This window comes from Callithrix jacchus, chromosome 2 (assembly GCF_049354715.1).
Source record: "Callithrix jacchus isolate 240 chromosome 2, calJac240_pri, whole genome shotgun sequence".
In the NCBI taxonomy this organism is placed as follows: domain Eukaryota; kingdom Metazoa; phylum Chordata; class Mammalia; order Primates; family Cebidae; genus Callithrix; species Callithrix jacchus.
In genome coordinates this window covers 119,476,689-119,501,320 of record NC_133503.1, presented here as the reverse complement: position 1 = coordinate 119,501,320, position 24,632 = coordinate 119,476,689, and the positions used below count along the sequence as shown (strand labels likewise).

The 24,632-nt window shown below is 38.4% G+C and overlaps 1 long non-coding RNA gene across 2 annotated transcripts in view; it reads right to left on the bottom strand.

Moving 5' to 3' along the window:
- Positions 1-6,578: 6,578 nt before the first annotated feature.
- The window catches only part of LOC103791501 (uncharacterized), a 58,393-nt gene continuing 40,339 nt past the window's right edge, over positions 6,579-24,632 (bottom strand). For both annotated transcript variants that reach the window (XR_008479630.2, XR_013532584.1), the window contains 3 exons: positions 17,795-17,863; positions 17,457-17,507; positions 6,579-8,580 (listed from right to left, as the gene is read on the bottom strand). This is a non-coding gene — a long non-coding RNA (uncharacterized LOC103791501). The remainder of the gene's footprint in view (positions 8,581-17,456; positions 17,508-17,794; positions 17,864-24,632) is intronic.

The window sequence follows — 24,632 nt, the reverse complement described above, 5'->3', positions numbered from 1 at the left end:
TAATCCCCACGTGGTGAGGGAGGGAGATGACTTGATCCTGAGGGCAGTTTCCTCCATGTTGTTCTAGTGATAGTGAGTGAGTTCTCACAATATCTATGGTTTCAGAAGTGTTTGGAAGTTTCTCCTTCACTCTTTTCTTTCCTGCCAACTTGTGAAGAAGGTGCCTGCTTCCCCTTCCACTGTAATTGTAAGTTTCCTGAGGCCTCCCCAGCTATTCAGAACTGTGAGTCAATTGAACCCTTTTCTTTGTAAATTACCCAGATCACTTAATTACACTTTATAATTTAAGTTCTTTATAGCAGTATGAAAACAGACTAATACAATAGTTTATGCCCAGAGCTGAAACGTCATGAAGCAGCTATATAGGCATATTATTTAGAAATAAGACATGGCAGGTCTTGGTGGGTCATGCCTGTAATCACAACACTTTAGGAGGCAAAGGCAGGAGGATCACTTGAGCCCAGGAGGTCAAGAGCAGCCTGGGCAACATAGTGAGACTGTCTCTACAAAAACAAAATTTAAAAATTAGGTAGGTGGTGGTGCATGCCTGTAGTCCAAGCTGAGGCAGGAGGATTGCTTGAGCCTAGGAGGTCAAGGCTGCAGTGAGCTATGATTGCACCACTGCATTCCAGCCTGAGCAAAGTAAGATCCTGTCTTAAAAAAGAAAAGAAAATATGACAAAAAAACTACCTCCCACCTCTTCAAAAAAAAAAAAATTCCACTGAGGCCAGACTTGGTGACTTGTTCCTTTAGCACTTTGGGAGGCCAGGGTGGGAGGATCATTTGAGCCCAGAAGTTCAAGACCAGCCTGGACAATATAGTAAGATACTGTCTCTATAAAAGCAATTTTTTAAATTCCACTGAAAGAATTAGAAATTACTGGTTGGGGCCCTTGGTAGTCCTGTTTTAATGTAGAAATTCAGATCCTTCAGTTCTGACATATGTTCTTGATTTACTTATTTGATTATTTTCTCCTATCCATTTTCTCTTATCTCCTTTCCTAAATTTTTTCTTCTTCTTCTTAAAAAAAAAATCCTCAGATTTCTTTTACCATTTGAAATACCTGTTATTCAGATATTGAACTTCTTGCACTGGTCCTTTAGTCCTCTAAATCTTTTCTCTATGTAATTTTCCTTCTCATTGTCTTTTCGCTCTACATTGTGAGAGATGTCCTCAATTTATATAGTTGTCTTTCAACTCTTGTTTTTTTGTTTTGAGTCAAAGTCTAACTCTGTTACCCAAGCTGGAGTGTAGTGTTGCTATCACAGCTCACTGCAATCTTGACCTCCAAGGCTCAGGTGATACTCTTACCTCAGTCTCCTGAGTAGCTGGGATTACATGCATGCACCGCCACGCCCAGCTAATTTTTGTATTTTTTTGTAAGGACAGGGTTTCAGTATGTTGGCCAGGCTGGTCTCGAACTCCTGGCCTCAAGTGATCCATCCACCTCGGCATCCTAAAGTGCTGGAATTACAAGTGTAAGCCACAATGCCCAGCCTTCAACTCTTCTACTGAGTATTTTTTTTTTAATTTATACTCTCGTGATTTGAATATCGAAGATGTCTTTCTTATTATTTTTAGACAGACAGATGATAGATAGATAGATAGATAGATAGATAGATAGATAGATAGATAGATAGATAATCAACCTGTTCTCTTTTATGGATACAGCATTCAGAGACATGAAAGTATTCCCATTTTCTCCTCCTGCCTGTATCCATCCCTTCAATGTTGTTTTAATCTACTTGTTGCCCTCTCTGTCTTTCAAATAAGAGGATCCTCTCAGATGTTGAATGACTTTGGATTCTCTAAGGGCAGGTGACTAGAAAGCTAATAGGGAGCTCTGAGCATCTTCTGTGTGCACTACATTTAGGGGAACTTTTGCTCTTGGTGGGTGATATGGATGGCCCATTTCTTTGAAGGAACTCTCTCTGATATCAAGATCTTTAGGTCTTCTTGGCTTATCAGATTCCTCAGACATGACTTTTCCACTCTTCAGCCTAGAGAGAGTAGAGGCTGGAGGCAAACATTCTGGGAACTAAGGATAAGAAGAAAAGCTGACTTGTTAGAATACATATTAAAAATCACTTAATTACACTGCTCTTAGAAGAGTAGCCCCTAGCTTCAATGTTGCCTAGTGTCTTCCATTTCCAATACCCTCTTTCGAATAAACCTGCAATATTTTGTCCTTGTTGGGCCTACACTATTGATCCACTATACAGAGTAGATGTAACAGTCTCCTGTTTATAGGCTCACATTCGCCTTAGTTCAAAAGCACCTAGTGCCAATAATTTTGACCCTCTAGGAAATCTGACATGAAAATGTACTTCTCTACTTCCCCCACAGTTGGTTTCTAAAGTTTTCACAAGCAGTTACTACATCTGTGTTTGCGTGTCCAAAATTTCCTTATATTGACTCCTTTTTTTGTCCTCTTTGTCTTTATGGGTTTGTTCCTTTTCGTAAATCACTTTTCTGTCATTTTAATGAAATTCTAGAGAGAAGGTAAACACAAACACACATTTGACTCTTTATCTTTATCTAGAACTCTATTCTTTATTTTTCATTATTTTAGCGATTACAGCAAACACTCCAGAAGCTATACGTAGTAGGACTTTACAAAATATCCAAAGATATTCTAAACCACCTGTTAAGGTGGTTTAGATTTAGCAGATCTAGGCTAATTATGAAAACTCCTATTTGGTTCTCAAAATTTTACTAAGCTATTATTAACTTATACAGCAGTTTATGCATTGCTTAAATTGACTCAGAAAAAAATGTCCCTCTCATTTTGTAGGTCCTAAAACTGAATTGTTCTATACATAATTTCCTTCACATTTTGAATTCAATGAGAGATTTTTTCACTAATTTAGGCAAATTTATTCTTTATTTTTCACCAGAATGTTTGTTTATCTATCTATCTATCTAGCTTGCTAGCTATCATCTATCTATAAAATATGGTATGGATTTTTTCCCCTCCATGATGGTTAATATTGAGTGTCAATTTGATTGGATTGAAGGATATAAAGTATTGTTCCTGGGTGTGTCTGTAAGGGTGTTGCCAAAGGAGATTAACATTTGAGTCAGTGGACTGGGAAAGGCAAACCCACCCTCCATCTGGGTGGGCACCATCTAATCAGCTGCCAGCACAGCCAGAATAAGAGCAGGCAGAAGAATGTGAAAAGACTAGACTGGCTTAGCCTCCCAGCTTACATCTTTCTCTCATGCTGGATGCTTTCTACCCTCGATCATTGGACTCCAAGTTCTTTAGCTTTGGGATTCGGAGTGGCTTCCTTGCTCCTCAGCTTGCAGACAGCCTATTGTGGGATCTCATCTTGTAATCATGTGAGTGAATACTCCTTAATAAACTCCCCTTTATATATACATCTACCCCATTCATTCTGTCCCTCTACAGAACCCTAATACACCCTCCAAATTTCATGTCAAAATATAATCCCCAGTGTTGGAGATGGGGCTTGGTGGGAGGTATGTGGGTCATGGGGGTGGATATCTCTGGCATAGTTCTTTTCTCTTGGGTATGAATGAGTTCTTGCTCTATGAATCTGTGCAAGATCTGGTTGTCAAAAAGAACCTGGAACTTCCTCCTCTCTCTGTTGCTCCCTCTGTTGCCATGTGGTATGCCAGCACTCCCTTCACCTTCTGCCGTGATTATAAGCTTCCTGAAGCCTCACCAGAAGCTGAGCAAATGCTGGTGCCATGGTTCTGGTATACCCTGCAGAACTGTGAGCCAAAGAAACCTCTTCCCTTTATAAATTACCCAGACTCAGATATTCCTTTCTAGCAATGCAGACTAACACAATATAGTCAATTGCTTTTTTTGTGGCATATAAATAAGAGGCAAGCCTAAAAAATTATATTTTCAATAAAGTCTCCATTCTATTTTTATGATAAAAATTATTTTATTTTACTAATTTTTCCAATTACTTATTCAAAGGACTACTTCCAGGTACATCTTAGTATAAATTCAATGTTTATAGAATTTATAGAGTTAGGCCAGGTGCAGTGGCTCATGTCTGTAATCCCAGCACTTTGGGAGGCCGAGGTGGGTGGATCACCTGAGGTCAGGAGGTCAAGACCAGCCTGGCCAACATAGCAAAATCCTGTCTCTACTAAAAATACAAAAATCAGCTGGGTGTTGTGGTGGTTGCCTGTAGTCCTAGCTACTCAGGAGGCTGAGGCAGGAGAATTGCTTGAACCCAGGAGGCGGAGGTTGCAGAGAGCCGAGATGGCATCACTGCACTCCAGCCTGGGTGACAAAAGTGAAACTGCGTCTTAAAGAAAAAAAGAATTTATAGTTATTTCTGCTAGATTATAAGTATCTAGACATCAAAATAGGTTAATTTATCTTCATTTATTTCTTTCCATGTCTAATTCAGCAAATTAAGGTTAAGGTACCTTAACCTTGCACAATAAATGATTGTGCAATTGATACTTCAGCGTAGTTATCATGAGGCAAGACTAAATGAGAAACAATCTAGAAGACTGATAATAGTTTTAAAGTAACTTTTACCAAAAATTTGGCACAACAACAACTATTATTTTTCCTTCTAATGAATACCGCAAAGAAGTCTTTTGCACTGTGTAGGAAGGAAGAAAGGTGATCTGGCAGAATGCCTAACAAGGTTGAATAATTAGTCAAATTGTATTTTTGAGCATTTTTCCTAAAATTCAATTGCGTGGTTTAAATGCTTGCTCTTTGCTGCTTTGGAAATCTGTTGATAAACGACATTGAAGTCCTTGGTGTGCACTTGTACAGGCATTCCTGTGTTTCTTGCCAGTGCCAGAAGGCAGAACTAATATTATTTTTCCTTTCTGAGGGTGAAGGAGTTCACAAAGATCAGCTGGCTGGTCAAGGCCTTCTCTACACTGAGATCTTTCTAACAGGTGATTGAATCATCACCAACTTAAGAAAATAAGGACTGTTTGCAATATATGTTTTCACTATCATTCATTTGCTTCTTGGTATCATCCAAAATTGATAAGCAATTTTTCCCCTTTTTTGGGGGAGGGTGTGGGAGATGGGTCTTACTTTGTTGCTCATGCTGAAGTGCAGTGGGGCGATCATGGTCCACTGCAGCCTTAACCTCTCCAACTCAAGTGATCCTCCCACCTCAGCTTCCCCATGTTGCTGGGACTACAGGTGCATGCCACCAAGCCCAGCTAGTTTTTAATTTTTTTTTTTTTGTTGTGGAGACAGGGTCTTGCTATGTTGCCCAGGCTGGTCTTGAACTCCTGGGTTCAAGTGATCCTCCGACCTCAGCATTCCAAAGTGCTGGGATTACAGTCATCAGCCACCATGCTTGATGAGTTGAATGATTCTGACAAAATTTGGTTCTTTAAATAAAGGTATCAAGAAGCATCTAAAGCTTGTATTGACCAACCTGAAATGAAATAGGAAGAACTAGATTATAAATTCTTTGAAGGCAAGAAATGCTTAATTTTCTCTCTCATATCTCATCACCCTATACCACTGGTGGACATAAAATAGATGTTCAGGCTGGGCACAGTGGCTCACACCTGTAATTCCAGCACTTTGGGAGGCTGAGGTGGGTGAATCACAAGGTCAGGAGTTCAAGACCAATCTGGCCAACATAGTGAAACCCCATTTCTACTAAAAATACAAAAAATTAGCCAGGCATAGCGGCAGGTGCCTGTAATCTCAGCTACTTGGGAGGCTGAGGCAGGAGAATTAGCCCTGGAGGCAGAGGTTGCAGTGAGCCGAGATTGTACCATTGCACTCCAGCCCGGGAGACAGTGCCAGACTCCATCTCAAAAAGAAAAAGAAAAAGAAAAAAATAATAGATGTTCAATATCATTGTTGTTTGAATAGGTAACAGATGTTTCCAAATGGGATTATTTTCTCCAATTCTAAATGATTTACTGAAATGTGCTATTTGGCTAATGTTAACTAATGTTATTCTACTGAGTATAATCTATAGTTCACATTTCTGCTGGCTAGTAGGCTTTCCAAAGCTGTTTACTAACATGAACATGATACCATAACCAGCTATAAAATCTGGAAAAGTCACTAAGAAACCTTTGCTTATTAGTTTACTGATTGATTGATTCTGATGTTTTAGAATTATATGAATCTAGACTATGCTTCTTTTGAAAGCCTGGATTTAATTTGGGAAAGGTGATCTTTTCCAGTAACAGTTTATTCCACTTCCAACTATACCATATAAAATGTGCATTTGGAATCTCTCCAACAGCAAATACAGATGTAGTTTAATCCACCCTCACTGAAGAATAGTCCAGAAACAAAAATATTCTGGGGCTCACTGATCTGTAAACACAAAATTAATGAATCATGTTCTGGTACTCATTCTGCTACTCATGTGATTTAGCCTATTACACAGTTAAATATTTATACCTTTGTCTGTAAAATAAAAATAGAATTGCTTATTACCTTCTGAATAGTTATAAGGAAAAGCCAATAATACAGATTTTAATAGCAATATATATGTGTGTATAGATGTCGTGACTGAGCATAAAAAATTATTAAACATTAAATAGTATATGGCACATGACTGGGCACTATGAAGGCTACAAATCACAGCTTTAGAAAGAAAAAATTCACCTTTAATTTCCAAAATTTTGTTAAAAGCTTTTTTTTTTAACCAAGTTATGTAGCTATGTAGTCTTAAATATTTAATAAAATACATTTATATCAAGTAAACAATAAGAGTCTTGCTTGCCATCTTAGGGTAAGCAATGCTCCCAAAATTATTAAAAAATCTAGTTGTCATTAATCTTTGCAAATACATACAGCTGTAGTCTTCAAGAGTGACAACTTACGATTATGGCCTAATTACTGAGGCTTACCCTAGATAAGTACAAAATATTTACAATGGAATAGAAGAATGCACACAAACCAATTGCTTCAGTACAGATAAATTCTATGGCCACCTCCTGCCTAAACTTTTTAGTTATTTTTTTTGTTTTAGAGGAAATAATATAATTATCATTCTACATGCTCAATATCATAGAAGTAAAAATTGCAGTCTCCAAACCAGCTTTGTTTAGATGTGTTTGCAAATGTTCTTTCTGTGTGCATTTCTAAACCCTCCCACCGCCAAAGAAACACACATATTTGAACAGATTTTGCCACGCAGAATAAGTAGTAAGGAAATCTACACAACTACAGATGTTTCGATGGCTGGGCATAGTGGCATACACCTGTAATCCCAGCACTTTGGAAAGCTGAGGCAGGTGGATCACCTGAGGTCAGGAGTTCAAGACCAGCTTGGCCAACATGATGAAACCCATCTCTATAAAAATACAAAAAAATTAGTCAGGCATGGTGGCACGTGCCTGTAATCCCAGCTACTCAGGAGGCTGAGACAGGAGAATCGCTTGAGCCCAGGAGGCAGAGGCTGCAGTGATCCAAAGTTATGCCACTGCGCTCCATCCTGGGCAGCAGAACAAGAATCTATTAAAAAAAATTATAGACATTTCAAAAACTTAGGGTAACTGATATAGAACATAAAGACTTAGAAATTGGTTTTTCTAAGTTCTTTGTACTTCGTGAGCTACCCTTTGGTGGACACTTCTAAATGTTCTAACATTGTATAGAATATTTTTATACCAACTATTCATGCTTTAAAATGCTTGTTATGGTCTTGTGGAAATATGGAATATGGAAAATATTATGCCTTTAATATTTGATACCTTTAATTAGGCCAAAAGGCAGGCAACCTTGAGCATGAGTCAACCTCTCATACCCTTTCTTCTGCTTGATCCATTCTGCTATTTAAACTTGTGCATATTTCACTAGGTTCTCATGTTGTATTTTTCAACTCCGTTAGTTCATTTATATTCCTCTCTATATTGTCTATTCTTTTCAGCATTTCGTCAAACCTTTTTTCAAAGTTCTTCGTTTCTTTACATTGGGTTAGAACAAGTTCTTTTAATTCCCAGAAGTTTCTTATCATCCACCTTCTGAAGCCTACTTCAGATAATGGAACACAGTCCTTTTCTATCAGGGCTTGTTCCGTTGCTGATGAGGAACTGCAATCCCCTGTAGAGGGAGAGGGGTTCTGATTTTGGGTATGCTCGGCCTTCTTAGGCTGGTTTTTTCCCTTTATTATAAATTTATCCATCTGTTGTCTTTATAATTACCGCCTTTCTAATTAGGTTTCTGAGTCGACATCCAATTTATTGATTCCCAGTGCTGGGATTCAAGCAACCCACTGCCCCGGCCAAAATAGCAGCGATAAGACTGATGGTGCTCTTCTGCCTGGGAATCTCTGGTCTAGCTTCCTTCTTGAGTCCGCAACAAGCAGCTCTGCCTTCCTGGAGCTCCAAACACCGGTCAGTAAGGGAACCAGTTCAGTTTACTCTGCAAGAAGAGCTGTAGCGCCAAGGCACCGGCAAAACCGCTGCACCGGCCAGAAGAGTCGCGCTGGCGACCCGTGGGGCTCCTCTACTAGAAATCTGCTGGTCCGTGAGCAACGAAAATTCATCTGAAAGTGTGGCGTCCTCTCGTTCTCTGAGCTTTCACTGGGAGCTACAATCCTGAGCTGTTAGTGATCAGCCATCTTGGATCTCTCTCTCATTCAACTTAATGAAATAAAACGACAAGACAAGAATAGAGAAAAAAGGATGAAAAGGAATGAGCAAAGTCTCCAAGAAATATGGAACTATGTGAAAAGACCCAATCTATGTTTGATTGGTGTACCTAAATGTGATGGAGAGAATGAATCCAAGCTGGAAAATACTTTTCAGGACATTATCCAGGAAAATTTTCCCAATCTAGCAAAGCAGGACACTATTCAACCCCAGGTAATACAGAGAACACCACAAAGATATTCCTCAAGAAGACCAACCCCAAGGCACATAATCATTAGATTCACCAGGATCAAAACGAAGGAGAAAATACTAAGGGCAACCAGAGAGAAAGGCCAGGTTACCCATAAAGGGAAGCCTATTAGACTTACAGCAAATCTCTCAGCCGAAACCCTACAAGCCAGAGGAGAGTGGGGGCCAATATTCAACATACTTAAAGAACAGAACTTTCAGCCTAGAATCTCATATCCTGCCAAACTAAGCTTCACAATTGAAGGAAAAATAAAATCTTTTATGAACAAGCAAGTACTCAGAGATTTTATTACCACCAGGCCTGCTTTACAAGAACTTCTGAAAGAAGCATTATACATAGAAAGGAACAACCAGTATTAGCCTTTCTAAAAATATACCAAAAAGTAAACAGCATCAACATAAAGAAGAATTTACATCAACGAATGGATAAAATAGCCAGTTAACATCAAATGGCAGTAACCCTAAATTTAAATCGACTAAATCCCCCAATCAAAAGATACAGCCAAAACCTAACAAAGGTATATCCAAAGGTACACAAAGACTCAAAACAAAGGGTTGGAGAAAAATTTACCAACCAAATGGAGAGCAAAAATAAATAAATAAACAAAAATCAGGAGTTGCAATTCTCACATTTGGTAAAATAGATTCCAAAGCAACAAAGATACAGTGGTAAAAGGATCAATGCAACAATAAGAGACCTTAATACCCAGATACATAAGACCCATAACGAGATTTAGACTCAACAAGACAGAAAATTAATAAGGACATCCAGGACTTCAACTCAGATCCGGAACAAGTAAACTCAATAAATATTTATAGAGTTCTCCATTTCAAATACACAAAATATTGATCGGCCATTATTAATACCCATTTTTAGAATGAAGCAATATTCCTGTTCTCTCTCCCTCTGTTTCTTCCTCTTTCTTCCTCTCCTTCTCTCCTTTTTTTTACTTTTCAACATCCTAGTTCCTCACCTCTACTCAATACATTCCTCTGAACACCTGATTCCTTGTGATTCTCCCGTCCCACTGAAACCTCCAATCCAAAAAAAAAGAAAGAAACCAACTTATAGCCAACAATTTCTCCTTCTGATTTTTTTCATAAACACTCCAGTTTTTACCTAGGACAAATTGGTTTCAGAGTATTACACTCTATCTTCTCTATTTTCACCTAAATACTTTTCTATATATTAAAAAAAAAGAAAAGAAAAAAGGAAAACTTGGGGGGAATATTCAATGTCCATCAACAGAAGAATAAGTAGGAAAATATACATATATAAAGAAAATACTACTACAGAGGTAGTAAAATGATCAGCCAGAAGTACATGAATCAACATGAATTAATGTCAAAAATATAATATTAGTAGAGTAGTCATAATATTTGTATAAACATTTTAACAAAAAATTTAAAACTACTGAAATAAACAGTTTAACTAGAAAATACAGAATAAAGCCTTAAAATATGTGTGGAATTAATAACCATCAAACTCATGAGAAAGATTAACTCTGGAGACAGAGGGAAATAGAAATGAGAAAAAATAAACATTCTTCAACTAAATCTGTAATGTTTTCTTATTTTAAAAAATCTGAAGCATTTATAGAAAAAAAAAACAATTGATCGAAGAGTATGTCTGCTCTAGAATTAGAATTCATAGACTCTGATCCTAGTGCTTGATTAATTGGATTTGACGAAAGGGGGCATATATTTATCTGGACTCTAAATTTATAACTTATGGAATAGTAGGAATAATAGTTGTTCATCTCATACTTCACAGGATTGCCATGATTCTCATTTTACTTTTAGTTATTTTTCAAACTTGAGTAAAGTATTTTTATGCTAAGAATTCTAAAGTATTCACAAATTGGCATACAATCTATATATTATGTGTTTTCATAATACTGAATGTACTTCAGATTGACACATTAAGCAATTTGGTTTGAAGACATTTTGGATGATTAAAATAGTTTGAATTTGCCAGTGACCATGAGTTTCATCTTAGTTTCTTACCAGTATAACCGTATAAATTGTGCATTTTTTCTCTGCTTTTTTTCTTTAAATAGGTTTTTTTTCCCCTGTGCTTAGAGGAAGAGTGAGTTCAGAATTAGATTAACCTGAATTTGGCTCCTCTTTCAAAGGACACTTCCAATTCATCTGGAATAATGTCAGCTCTACACACAGAATAAGTCCAGAATTCAAATTCTTCTGTCCAGCTACACTGCTACCATACTGGTCCAATCTCCTACTTGAGCAATTATAATAATCTCCTAGCTCATCTATATGTTTCCACCCTTGCCCTCATATTTATTTCCCATATCAGAGTGATCCTTCTAAAATATAAGGCATATTATGCCTCTCTAATGCTCAAAAGCTTCCAGTGATTTTCTGCTTCATTCATTTCATCCATTCCAAATCTCATTGGCCTACAAAGCTCTACATGAGCTGGGCTCCTTACATACCTATCTCACCTCATCTACCATTTCCCCATCTCGCACTTCACAGCAGCCCCACTGGCCTCCTTCATATTCCTCAAACACACCAAGGAATGCACTTTTGCAGGTGCTGTCCTCTTTCCCTTCTGAATGCTGTTCCCCCAGGCATTTTCATGGCATCCTCCTTTACTTCTTTCAGATCTTGGGTCAAATGTCTCTTTATCTAAGAAGACTTTTCTAATCATCCTTTAAATCCAGTAACATATCACCTCCTTGCCTTTTTAAAATTTTTCTCTGTAGCATTTATTCCCAATGAAGACATTGCGTATTTATTTATTAGTTTGTAATCTGACATCCCCCCATTAGACTGTAAATTCCATAAGGCCAAGGACTTTATGTTGTTTATTTTTGTATACCCAACACCAAAAATAATGTTTGACTGGCACATAACAACTACTTAAAAAACATTTGGTGAAGAAATGTACATTCTTATTAATTGCTTGACACTGGGCAAATTGAAAATTATTTTTTTCTTATCTCTACAATAGTGCTAATAATTAATAATTCACAGTTATTGAGATAACATAAAATGAAATATGTAAAATCTCTATAGCGTAATGCTTGCCATATTGTAGTTTTTAATACAGAATTATTTCCTTTCAATTCACTATGATTTATTCCACAATTTGAGCTTTGAGAATGGCTACTTAATTTATAGAAAAATGTATGATAAGAAAAGGAATTTCACCAAAACCTCATAAAGGTGGGCCAACCTCTAATCATCTTTCAAGACTCAGCTCTCAAGTATTACTCCTTCCTTTTATTTGTTGGTTTATTTAACTTATTTATTTAATTTTTTTACAGAAGGGGATTCTCACTATGTTGCCCAGACTTGACCTGAACTCCTGGGCTCAAGCAATCCTCTCACCTCAGCCTCCCGAGCAGCTGGGTTGCTAATTCTGTGAAGACACTCTCTTTAACCCTCTGAGAGTCTTGACCCTTATATTCATTGTGATTCATGGTACCCTCTAACTGCTTTTGGGATAACAACAATAATTCCATTGTTTATCATTTTCTCACGTTAGACAAGTCCTTAAGGCCAAGTTTTATTTACCTTTGTATTCAAATCAAGCGAATATGCAATAAATGTATGTGGAATAAAATTAGGCATTTGAGGCACACACAAATAAGAATATATTTCCCAATCCCTATAGAAAGAATAATAATCTATGGAAAGCACACATATGAGAAAGAATTTCAGTATATGATTGTAAAGCCAAGGCTAAAAGTCAAGGGTCAAGTTTCCTGTTTTGGCATTATGAAGTGGTCAGGTGAACTCTTCTGCACATAATAATGATAAAAACTGGACAAAACATTTATTTAAAACAATGATTTGAAGACTCTGGAGAAAAACAGAAGCCGAACACAGTTTATTCTTGAAAGACTGCAACAGCAGCAGATAAGAACAGCAATTTGTGGCTTTCTTTGCCTGAGGAGAGTTTGCAATGTCCAAAGCTCCTGGGACAGAAAACTACAGTATTACTGGTGGCAGAAGACAGACTACAAAGCTTTCAGAATAGCTGGAATTTTAGGAGGAAATCTTAGAAGCAAGAAAACCACAGAAGAGATAAGGCCCAAATTCTGAATATAAACCACCCAAATCTCTAGCTGACTGCTAAACTGTGGATAAGTAGAAAACACCACATGGGGATAGCAAAAGATAGGTAGAAAAGAGAGAATAATGTATCTGCACATTGTGTTAGAACTATCTCAGGCAAGATCTGTGACTTTATGGCTCTTTGACAGAATATATTCCCAAACAGAATGAAACTGAGGCAGCAGAAAGCTGAAAGCTTAATGGCCTGAGGTGCCAGAGGAATTATTGGAAATTTCCGGAGAGTGAGAAAGGGTAGCTCTGAAATTAAGGGAACTACAATGACTGCAAGCTCCAAATTGGATTTTAAATCTTTCCCCAATCCTTGGCTAACCCCTAAACTACATAGATCATAACTGGAATCTATAGGTAGGAAGGAAGAATGCTGGAAATGGTAATTGTGTGAGTAAATAGATACGTAGCATATAATACACACATACATTTCCTCACTTTATTTAAAAGATACATAAATGCTGAAAGAAAATATTATAGCACTTTGTTACTAATATGAAGAAGAAAGAAGGGGTGGCAGTACAGATCCCACAAACATTAAAATTACAATAAGGGAATATTTAAATAGCCTTAAGCCAATAAATTCAATGGTTAGATAAAACAAACTCCTTCAAAGATCCAAATTACTAATTCTGTTAAAAGAAAAATAGAAAATATGAAGAGTCAAATATGTATTAGAGAAATTAAATTCAAAATTAAAACCTTTCACACACACACACACACACACACACACACACAACTCCAAGTCTTTACTAGTGAACTGTATTAAACATTCAATAAAAGAATAACACCAATTCCACAGAAACTGCTTAAGAAAAATAAAAGAAGGGGTGAACAATTTTTGACTCATTTTACAAGACTCATTTATGTCAGTACCAAAACCAGTTAAAGACATCATAGAAAGAAAACTATAGATTAATCTCTCCTGAACATAGACAAAAGGAAAAAAAAAAATCTTTAAGCTATTAGAAAATCAATCCTGCAATAGTTAAAGAGGATAACATGTCATGACCATGACCATATATTGGTAATTGCAGGATTTCTAACTTGAGTTGACATTCAAAATCAGTTGATATGACCAGGCATAGTGGCTCACATTTGTAATCCCAGCACTTTGGGAGGCCGAGGGGGGTGGATCACCTGAGCTCAGGAGTTTGAGACCAGCCTGGCCAACATGGTGAAACCCCATCTCTAACAAAAAATACAGGTGCCTGTAATCCCAGCTACTTGGGAGGCTGAGGCAGGAGAATCACTTGAACCCAGGAGGTGAAGGTTGAAGTGAGCCACGATTACACCATTGCACTCCACCCTGGGCAACAAGAGTAAGACTTTGTCTCAAAAAAAAAAAAAAAAAAAAATCAGTTGATGTAATTCACCATATTAATAAAATAAATGAGAAAAATATGATCATTTCAATAGATACAGAAAAGGTATTTGGCAAACTTCAACACCCTTTCATGGTAAAACTCTCAACAAATAGGATAGAAAAGAGCATCCTCAATCTGATAAAGGGCACCCGTGGAAAACCTAGAGCTAACATCATGCATCCTATTGAAATATTGAGTATTTCCCCTCCAAAGACCAAGGGATGGTCTGCATTTATTACATATATTCAACAGGATGGTCTGCATTTATTACATATATTCAACAAAGTACTAGAATCCTAGTCATTACAATAAGGCAAGAAAAAAATACAAAGCAAGATTAGAAAAAAGAAGTAAAACTGTATATTCTCATCAACATCATGATTGTACATATAGAAAATTTTAAAGAATTCCAAATAAACTACTGAGACAAATATGTGAATTTAGCAAAATTATAGAATATAAGGTCAATATTAAAGAATCAATTGTATTTCTAGATGCTAGCCAAGATCCCTTGGAAATGAAATTAAAGAAACAATTACATTCACAACAGCACAAAAAATATGAAACAGGGATCAATTAAACAAAATATGTGTAGTATCTGTACATTAAAAATTACTAAATGTTAATGAGAGAAGTTTAAAAATACTTAAATAGGCTGGGCATGGTGACTTGCAGCCACCTTCAGCCCTTTTGGAGGCTGAGGTAGGAGGATCTATTGAGTTCAGGAGTTCAAGACCAGCCTGGGCAACACAATAAAACCCCATCTCTACAAAAGCAAACCATAAAATTAGCCAGGCATAGTTTTACATGCCTGTAGTCCCATCTACTTAGGAGGCTGAGGTGAGAGGATTGCTTGAACCCAGGAAGTTGAGGCTATATTGAGCAGAGATGGCACCACTGCATTCCTGCCTTGAAAATAAAAGAAACCATAAATAAATAAACAGAAAGATATACCAGGTTCATAGATTGATAGTCTAAATATTGTTAGAATAATTTTTTTGTTTTTTGTTTTGAGATGGAGTCTCACTTTGCCTCCCAGGCCAGAGGGCCATGGCATGATCTCAGCTAGCTGCAATCTTGTCTCTTGGGTTCAAGTGATTCTCATGCCTCAGCCTCCCAAGTAGCTGGGATTACAGATGCCTGCCACTACACCCTGCTATTTTTTTGTATTCTTAGTAGAGACGAGGATTCACCAGATTGGCCAGGCTGGTCTCAAACTCCTGACCTCAGGTAATCTGCCTGCCTTGACCTCCCAAAGTGCTAGGATTACAGACACCTTGACCAGCCCCCTTGACCAGCCAAGATGACAATTCTTCCTAAATTGATTCAATGCAATCCCAATTAATAGTTTAGCAGACCTTTGTCGAAATTAATGAGTCAATTCTAAAATTTACATGAGGCCAGGTGTGGTGGCTCAGGCCTATAATCCTAGCAATTTGGGAGGTCAGGAGTTCGAGATTAGCCTGGCCAATATAGTGACCCCACCTCTACCAAAAATACAATACTGGGTGTGGTGGTGCATGCCTGTAGTCCAATCTACCCGGTGGTCTGAGGCATGAGAATTGCTTGAACCCAGGAGGTGGACATTGCAATAAGCTGAGAGAGAGAGAGAGAGAGAGAGAGAGAGAGAGAGAGAGAGAGAGAGAGAGAAAGGAAGGAAGGAGGGAGGGAGGGAAGGAAGGAAGGAAGGAGGGAGGGAAGGAAGGAAGGAAGGAAGGAAGGAAGGAAGGAAGGAAGGAAGGAAGGAAGGAAGGAAGGGAGGGAAAGGAAGAAAGAGAAAGGGAAGGAAGGAAGGAAGGAAAAAAGAAGGAAGGAAGGAGGGGGGAGGGAGGGAAGGAAGAAGAGAGAAAGAAAGGAGGGAGGAGGGAAGAAAGGAAGGAAGAAAGAAAATAGAATATAAAACAAGAAGCTAAATTTTTTTTTAGGAAAAAGGAAATGGAAAGTCACAAGGTAGGAGAAAGTATTTGTAACACACATACTCTAAAGAACTGGTATTTCAAATAATAAGGAACTCTTACAATTCCATAATTAGAAGATAACAATCCAAAACAATACTGGCAAAAGATTCAAACAGACATTTTAAGGAAAAAAACCCAGTTATTCAAATGGTCAATAGCCACATGAAAAACTGTTCTAAGTCCTTAGTCTTCTCCTTAGTCTTCGGGAAACTGCAAGTTAAAATTGCAATGATACACCTCTACAAACCCACTAAAATGACTAAAATTATATACATAATCATACAACCAGCCATTTCCTCCTAGATATTTGCCCAAGAGAAATGAGTACTACATAAAGATTTACATACAAATGTCCATAACATTTTTACTCAAAATAGCCCTAAAGTGGATACAATCCAAATGTTCATCAATAGGCAAATGAATAAACTAATTATGATGTATTCATAAAACAAAATAAAACTCAGTCAAAAAACCACAGAAAACACAAGTTAACAGTTGCATGCAAAAACACCGATGAATCTCAAAAAGTTTATGCTAAGTAAGAAAGCCAGGCCACAAAGAGTACACACTGTTTACAAAATGATCTGAAAAAGGCAAAAGCAATCCATCATGACAGAAAGCAGATCAGCTGCTTGGGTCTGAGGGTGAGGGAAGAAATGACTGAAAAGAGATGTTAGGGAGGCCTGTGAGTCACGGGGAGGATGCTCCATATCTTGTAGTAGTGGTTTACTCATGCGTATATGTTCGTCAAGATTTATATGCTTAAAATGAGTACATTTTATTGTATGTAAATTATAACCCAATATAGATTTTTTTAATGGTGGCTTCATAAGAAAAAGAATTACTCCATGGCTGACAGTAGTATTTTTCATTATAGATCTCAGAAAAGAGGGCCTCTTAGGGATAGGTACATCATTGAAAAATCTCATTTTTTTTTTTTTTTAATACCTGCAAACCCAATTCCACTGTGTTACAAGTTAACATAGCTGATAAAAGCATTCTGGTTAGCCTGATAAGAAAGGCAAATAAATCACACTGAAATCAAACCACTAGGATGCTTGTTAGGTTCAAGAGCTATTAAAGAAGCCCTGTCCCTCATGAACATAAAAAGCAGTGTGCTGGAGATGCAATCACCACAGAAAATAAAACCCAAAGGGCTGGGGAGGAGGTTAAAAGGGGGGATAGTATGAATACCAACCTGGCTCCTTTGCTGGGAACTCTTGTTATCTTGTTCTGTATTTATCCAGTGCTGTATTTAGAAAAGATTAAATCAAAACTGTGAAATTAAAACATGATGAGTGACAGTTCTGAGAGACAACAGCTGTGGCATTAGATTTTCATCATGTCAGGTCTGAGATCTGTATTTCAGGTCACTTTTTTCCATTGGCACTGATCCTGAAGGACAAAAATTATCTTTCTATTGGCTCTTTTCTAAACCACCTGTTGCCTTCATGAAGTAAAAGATTAATAGGGTTTAAATGGGAAGTGAGCCATTTCAAAGGATTGGGTTGAATGGGGTCTTCATAGAGCACTTACCTTAGGAGTTTAGGCAAAATATTATCTGGTGTCATCAGCAATAATAATCCCATGTGTTGTATTTCCCTCCTAGGTAGAGAAAATTTTGGAATCACAATACACATTTTAAATGCACACCCACAATTAGACAGCTGAAGAAATATCTATTGTTTTCTAAGGTATATGAAAAATCATATCTTTTGAAACAGTTATACCTAATACATTTTCAAGTAATTCCCAAGTAACTAAAGAATTCAAGGCATTATGAGAATATACATTTTTTCCTTCTTAATAAATGCGTAGGTCAGGGGTGATGGCTCATTGCAATCCCAGCACTTTGGGAGGCTGAGGCATGTGGATCACTTGAGGTCAGGAGTTCAAGACCAGCCTGACCAACATGGTAAAACCCAGGTTCTACTAAAAATACAAAAAGTAGCCAGGCCTGGTGGCATGCACCTTTAATCCCAACTACTTGGGAGGCTGAAGCAGGATAATTACTTGAATCTGGGAGGTGAAATTTGCAGTGAGCCAGGATGGTGCCACTGCATTCCAGCCTGGGCAACAGAGTGAGACCATCTCAAAGCAAATAAAAAATAAATTGCATAATTTCAAAAGTCATGAAACTAACCTTGTTATGGTTAGTTTCACCCAATCAGTATTTGGATATGACTTTGGCATATCTATATGATGGAATACTATCAGGAATAAAAAGAACCAACTACTGATGTATTGAGGAAAACTAATGAATCTCAAATTCATCACACTAAATGAGAAAGGCCGAATTCGAAAGGCTGCATACTGTCTGATAACACCTACATAGCATTCTGGAAGAGGCAAAATTATATAGAAAGCAAACAAATGAGTGATTTCCAGGGACTGTGGGGCCAGAGTGGGTTGACTTCAAAAGGATATGAGGTTGGGGGAGGTAGGAGGTACTTCGAGAAGTGAAGGAACTGCTTGGTATTTTGATTGTGGTGGTGGTCACATGACTGCATGCATTTGTCAAAGCTTACAAAACTATGCACTACAATGCATAAAAATTACTGTACATAAATCGTACCTTATCTTTTTTCAAAATAATATTTCAAAGAACTATTCTCTAAAAATGTGTTTTAATTTGAAGGAGGTATTTATGGTCATCCCAGGTATTGCAGATCTGGAAATCCTCATTATACTCTAAATGTACAAAATGAGTCATCAGGCTGTTCTATTAATAGAAAGTGAACTGCATGAACCAAAATATTTTAGTGGGTAAGGATAGATATAAGCCTTATAAAGAGTTGTAGATACCATTGTTGTGGGTTTTTTTTTTTTTTTTTTTTTTGCACCTCTGTTTAGAAGTAGTGAGTAAGAATGAGAGGTGATGTATATTTAAAATTTTGCTCTTTTACATTTAGAAAATTAGGATACTTGATTGAAAGAAAACTAGGAACTTTTCACCAGTAGATTGCTACATTTAGTTTTGGAATGCTGTATGTGTGTCTTTTAATTATATTCATAAACTGTTAAAAGTAGATAGATTGTTTAGCTTGTGCCTATAAATCCTTTCAGGTTTTACAGCCTGAAAAAAACACCTATTTCTTCATCTTTTTCTCTGATGAAGCTCTAATAAGTTTATCAGAGAAATTCTATGGAAATGCAACTTCATTCTTTTTTTTTCATTTTCCCAAAAGATTTAGAATTGATTTTTTTATTTAACTCTTATTTAACTTCATTCTTATTAGTAATCTTTCTACAAAAAGAATATTTCAGCAATATTTTATAGGGATGGCATTCAGTACAGTATCTGGTAAAAAAAAAAAAAAAATTCAAGAAGGAAGTAAACCTACTTCTCCTTATCACTTTCCTATTTGTACTAATGTCGCTATAATCCTAGAAGTCACTCGGGCTTAAAACCTGATAGACATTTTTGATTCCTTCTTCTCTTTCTCCCCATATCCGGTCATCTGCCAAGTCATGAGGCTCTAACCTCTGCTTTGTCTTGTATTGTCACCTCTTCCCAAGTCACTGATAACTTTTTGGTGGTGTCTAAACCTGGATGTATGTATGAGCCAGAAAAGGCATTTAAAAATAAAGAGATATTTAGGCTCATCCCAGAGGTGCTGAATTTGGGTGTCTACGTAGGGAACAGGAATTTGTACTTTCTGAGAGCTTCCTAGGAGAATGAAAGCTGCCTGTTTGCAGTGCCCCAAGAGCCTCCCTTCTCAGAGACAGAGAGACGTAGGAAAGAGGAACAGTGAGAAGTGAAACGAAATCATCCAGATAAATTGAACATCTTAAAGAGAACAGTAAACCATGATCCCCTTTCCTCTACTTTCAGCCACCTAGCTTAAAATGTTTGAATATCGGCCAGGCACAGTGGCTCACACATGTAATCCCAGCACTTCGGGAGGCCGAGGTGGGTGGATCACCTGAGGTCAGGAGTTCGAGACCAGCCTGGCCAACGTGGCAAAACCCCATCTCTACTAAAAATGTAAAAATTAGCCAGACATGCTGGCACATGCCTGTAATTCCCAGCTACTTGGGAGGCTGAGGTAGGAGAATAGTTGGAGCCTGAGAGGCAGATGTTGCAGTGAGCAGAGATCACACCATTACACCCCATCCTGGGCTATGTAGAGTGCCAGAGAAGCCCATCCGCTCTGGGGGGATCAGCAGCAAGTCTGATGTGAACTTTGGGTGAACTCCAGAGAAGTGAAACCATAATAGGAGGATGTGTATGTGTTGGGGTAGAACAGAGACAGGCCTAGAGAGATAACCAGCTTTTGCTGACCTTGCTGCAAGATAGTTGTTAGCTGAAGTGTGTTAACTGAAGTATGAGAATAATAACCACAGGCTGTTCTAAGTAACTGCACCCTCCCTCTGCTATGTGCTTTGTGAACATATAAAATAAAGTACACTGAGACAAGTTGGGGCCAGAGAGACTGACATCCTTCACCTCCTGGACCACCTGGCCCAGCTTTCTCTATGTTTCTGTTTGTGTTTTTCTTCATCCCCCACTTAGGTCTTTGAACCCTTGTGCAGTGCAGGACACAGTGTGAGCCAAAGGCTATAGAATGAGACTCTTGTCTCAAAATAAAAAAAAAAAAAAGGTTGAATATCAGACCTTTGCTTCAATCTAAAAGACTGAATATTCCTATTTAGTGGCATCGAAAACACTGGAAGGAACTATGGCAACTAGTGGCACTCTAGGTATTGATGCCCTAAAGTAAAATCATTCTGGAACCTGAGGACCTAGGGGTTTATTTACCCTAAATCAATGCCTCTCTGATGACTCTCAATAATATAAAAACGCAGCCAAGTATGCCTAGACATTTGAAGAAAACTGTCAGATAAAAGAAATGCATCAATAGAAAACCTTGCACAAGAAAACAAATAATTCAAAGAGCAAAATACTTTTTTAAAAAAGTTCCAATAAGCTTGTCAAAGAAATGCAGGGAAATTAGATGTTATAATAAAAGAACAATCAGACAATAAGGAAGAATTCTGGTAAGTTAAAAATAAAAGTGCTGGCTGGGCGTGGTGGCTCATGCCTCTAATCCAAGCACTTTGGAGGCCAAGGTGGGTGGATCACCTGAGCTAGGGAGTTCAAGACCAGCCTGACCAACATGGTGAAACCCCATCTTAAAAAAAAAAAAAAAAAAAAAAAAATAGGCCGGGCACAGTGGCTCAAGCCTGTAATCCCAGCACTTTGGGAGGCCGAGGCAGGTGGATCACGAGGTCAAGAGATTGAGACCATCCTGGTCAACATGGTGAAACCCATCTCTACTAAAAATACAAAAAATTAGCTGGGCACGGTGGTGCGTGCCTGTAATCCCAGCTACTCAGGAGGCTGAGGCAGAATTGCCTGAACCCAGGGGGCGGAGGTTGCGGTGAGCCGAGATCGCGCCATTGCACTCCAGCCTGGGTAACAAGAGCGAAACTCCGTCTCAAAAAAAAAAAAAAAAAAAAATGGAAAAAATAAAGAATTAAAATTCAGGCTTTCCTCTGACTTCTCATTTGCAATACTGTTAAGACTGAAGCAATGCTCTCAGTTTTTGAAGGAAAATGATTTCAATCAAGAATTCTAGACATCTTAAATATCAAATGTAAAAACAAAGGAAAAAACATTTTTAGATTTGCAAGAATTAGTAAATTTATCTTTCAGGCATTTTTTTTAAAGATACTTGGAGTGGAGAGAGTAAGTCATATGGGAGCCAGAAGACAGTGTCTCCAACCTAATATTGCAATATACAGAAGTCTCGAAGTAATAGCTGTGCAACAGGCCTGCAAAGTAATCAGTTCAAAGAGGCCAGAGGGATACCAGAGGCTGGAGTTCTCCTAGAAAGAAATGTTTCCATAGACCAAGTAGTATGTTGGAGAATTTTGGAAGAAATTATAGGCGATAATTTATAAAAAATTTTTTTAGAAACTCTAGGAAAAATAATAGATTGCTGAAAAGGACATGCAATTACACCTGTGATATGATAATATATACATACATTGATTTTCATCCACAGCTCCTGGCTCATAACTCCCATAGCTTTTGTTATAATACTTTGTTATAATATTGGGGAACTTAAGGCCTCAGAAGCAAGCCTCAGAAAACAGAATCTTTTTCTCTCATCTTCTCCTGCCTTTTTTTTTTTGAGAAAGAGTCTTGCTCTGTTGACCAGGTTGGAGTGCAGTGGTGTAATCTTGACTCACTACAACCTCCACCTCCCATGTTCAAGCAATCCTCCTGACTCAGCCTCATGAGTAGCTGGGACTACAGGCATACACCACCACATCCAGCCAATTTTTTCATAGTTTTAGTAGGGACGGTGTTTCACCATGTTGGCCAGGCTGGTCTCGAACTATTGAGCTCAGGTGATCCACTCACCTTGGCCTCCCAAAGTGCTGGGATTCCAGGCGTGAGCGACCACGACCACGCCCGGCCTTCACCTGCCCTTCTTTTATCTGCTCCTTTTTGTCCCCAAGGGAAGATCCTAATCTTCCCCTGCCTTTCAGAAGTCCTTCCTCATACCCTGGAGGAAGAAATGCTGCACAGAAAGACCAAGAAAAATCTAAACAGACAGGCCTTGCTGAGTTTTCCCACTTAATCTATTACCGTGAGATCATGCTTTTGTGTCCAGTCACCTTTCTACATAGTTAGCTGTCATGCCAATCCAATGTAGTCTCCACAAAAGACCCAAGAGAGCAGGATTTGAAGAGCTTCTGAATAACTGAACACGTGGATGTTCCTACAGGGTGGTGTGCTCTGCTCCCATTCCCCCAGGTCTTTTCCTATGCATCTCTTCATCTGTGTCCTTTGTAATATCCCTCATAAGAAACCAGTAAACAATATAAATGTTTCCCCGAGCTCTCTAAGCTGCTCTAACAAATAACCCAGGAGGAGGTTGTGGAATCCCCAGTTTATAGCTAGTTGATCAGAAGCACAGGTAGAACAACCTGGGGCTTGTGACTGGCATCAGAAGTGGGGAAGAGGGGCAGTTTTGGGGATGGAGGCCTCAGTCTGTGGGATCTGACACTATCTCCAGGTAGATAGTATCAGAATTGAATTAGAAGACACCCAGCTGGTATCCACTGCAGAAATGACTGCTTACTTGGTGTGTGGGGAAACCCCCCCGCCAATACTTGGTCAGAAGTGATGATTGTTGTGGTATGAAGGCAGATGAGAAAAGGTTTATGGTTTCTCCACACAATACGACATTATTTTCCCTGCCATAAAGAATATTCATATAGTCTTTCTTTTCTTTCCTTTTCTTTTCTTTTCTTTTTTTGAGACAGAATCTCATTTTGTCTCCCAGGCTGGAGTGCACCAGTGTGATGTCAGCTCATTGCAGCATCCACCTCCTGGGCTCAAACAATCCTCCCACCTCAGCCCCTACAGTAGCTGGCTCTGTAGGTGTGCTAAATTTTTCTATTTTTGTTGTAGAGCTGGGATTTTGCCATATTGCCAGGCTGGTCTTGAATTCCCGAGCTCAAGCAATCCGCCCACCTCACCCTCCCAAAGTGCTAGGATTACAGGTGTGAGCCACCAAGCCCAGCCCCCCAGCCCATACAGTCTTTTTTTTTTTCTTTTTAGACAGAGTCTTGCTCTGTCACCCAGGCTGGAGTACAGTAGCACAACCTCACTGGAACCTCTGTCTCCCAGGTTCAAGCAATCCTCCTGCCTCAGTCTCCCAAGTAGCTGAAATTACACGTCTGTGCCACCATATTTGGCTAATTTTTGTATTTTTTAGTAGAGATGGGATTTCATCATGTTGGCCAGGCTGGTCTCGAACTCCTGGCCTCAAGTGATCTGCCCACCTCAAGCTCCCAAAGTGCTGGGTTTACAGGTGTGAGCCACCATGCCTGAACTCCAATTGGCAAATTTTGACCATCTCTACAGAGACTGAAAAATAAATAAATAAATTTTTAAAATGCTAAATTGCATCAGCAGAACTCAAAGCACACACAGTTAGTGTTAGTCAATATGAAAGCTTTATATCAATATTATTTCTTTGCTTGCAGAAAAAAGATCACATTTAACCTGGAATAACAGTGACTCTGTTTCTATTATGCCAATTAGGCCCTTGGTAAACTAGCTCTAATGAGGAACTTTGGATCACTTTTCATTAATCTTGATATTGCAATTATCATGAAAACCATAATGAGGATTTGGAGACAACATAAAGATTACTGGGGTCAGGTGCAGTGACTCATCCCTGTAATCCCAGCATTTGAGGCCTAGATGAGAGGATCACTCTAGGAGTTCGAGACCAGCCTGGGCAACTTGGTAAAATCCCTATCTCTACAAAAGAATAATAGGCCGGGTGCAGTGGTTCACACCTACAATCCCAGCACTTTGGGAGGCCAAGGCAGACAGATCACCTGAGGT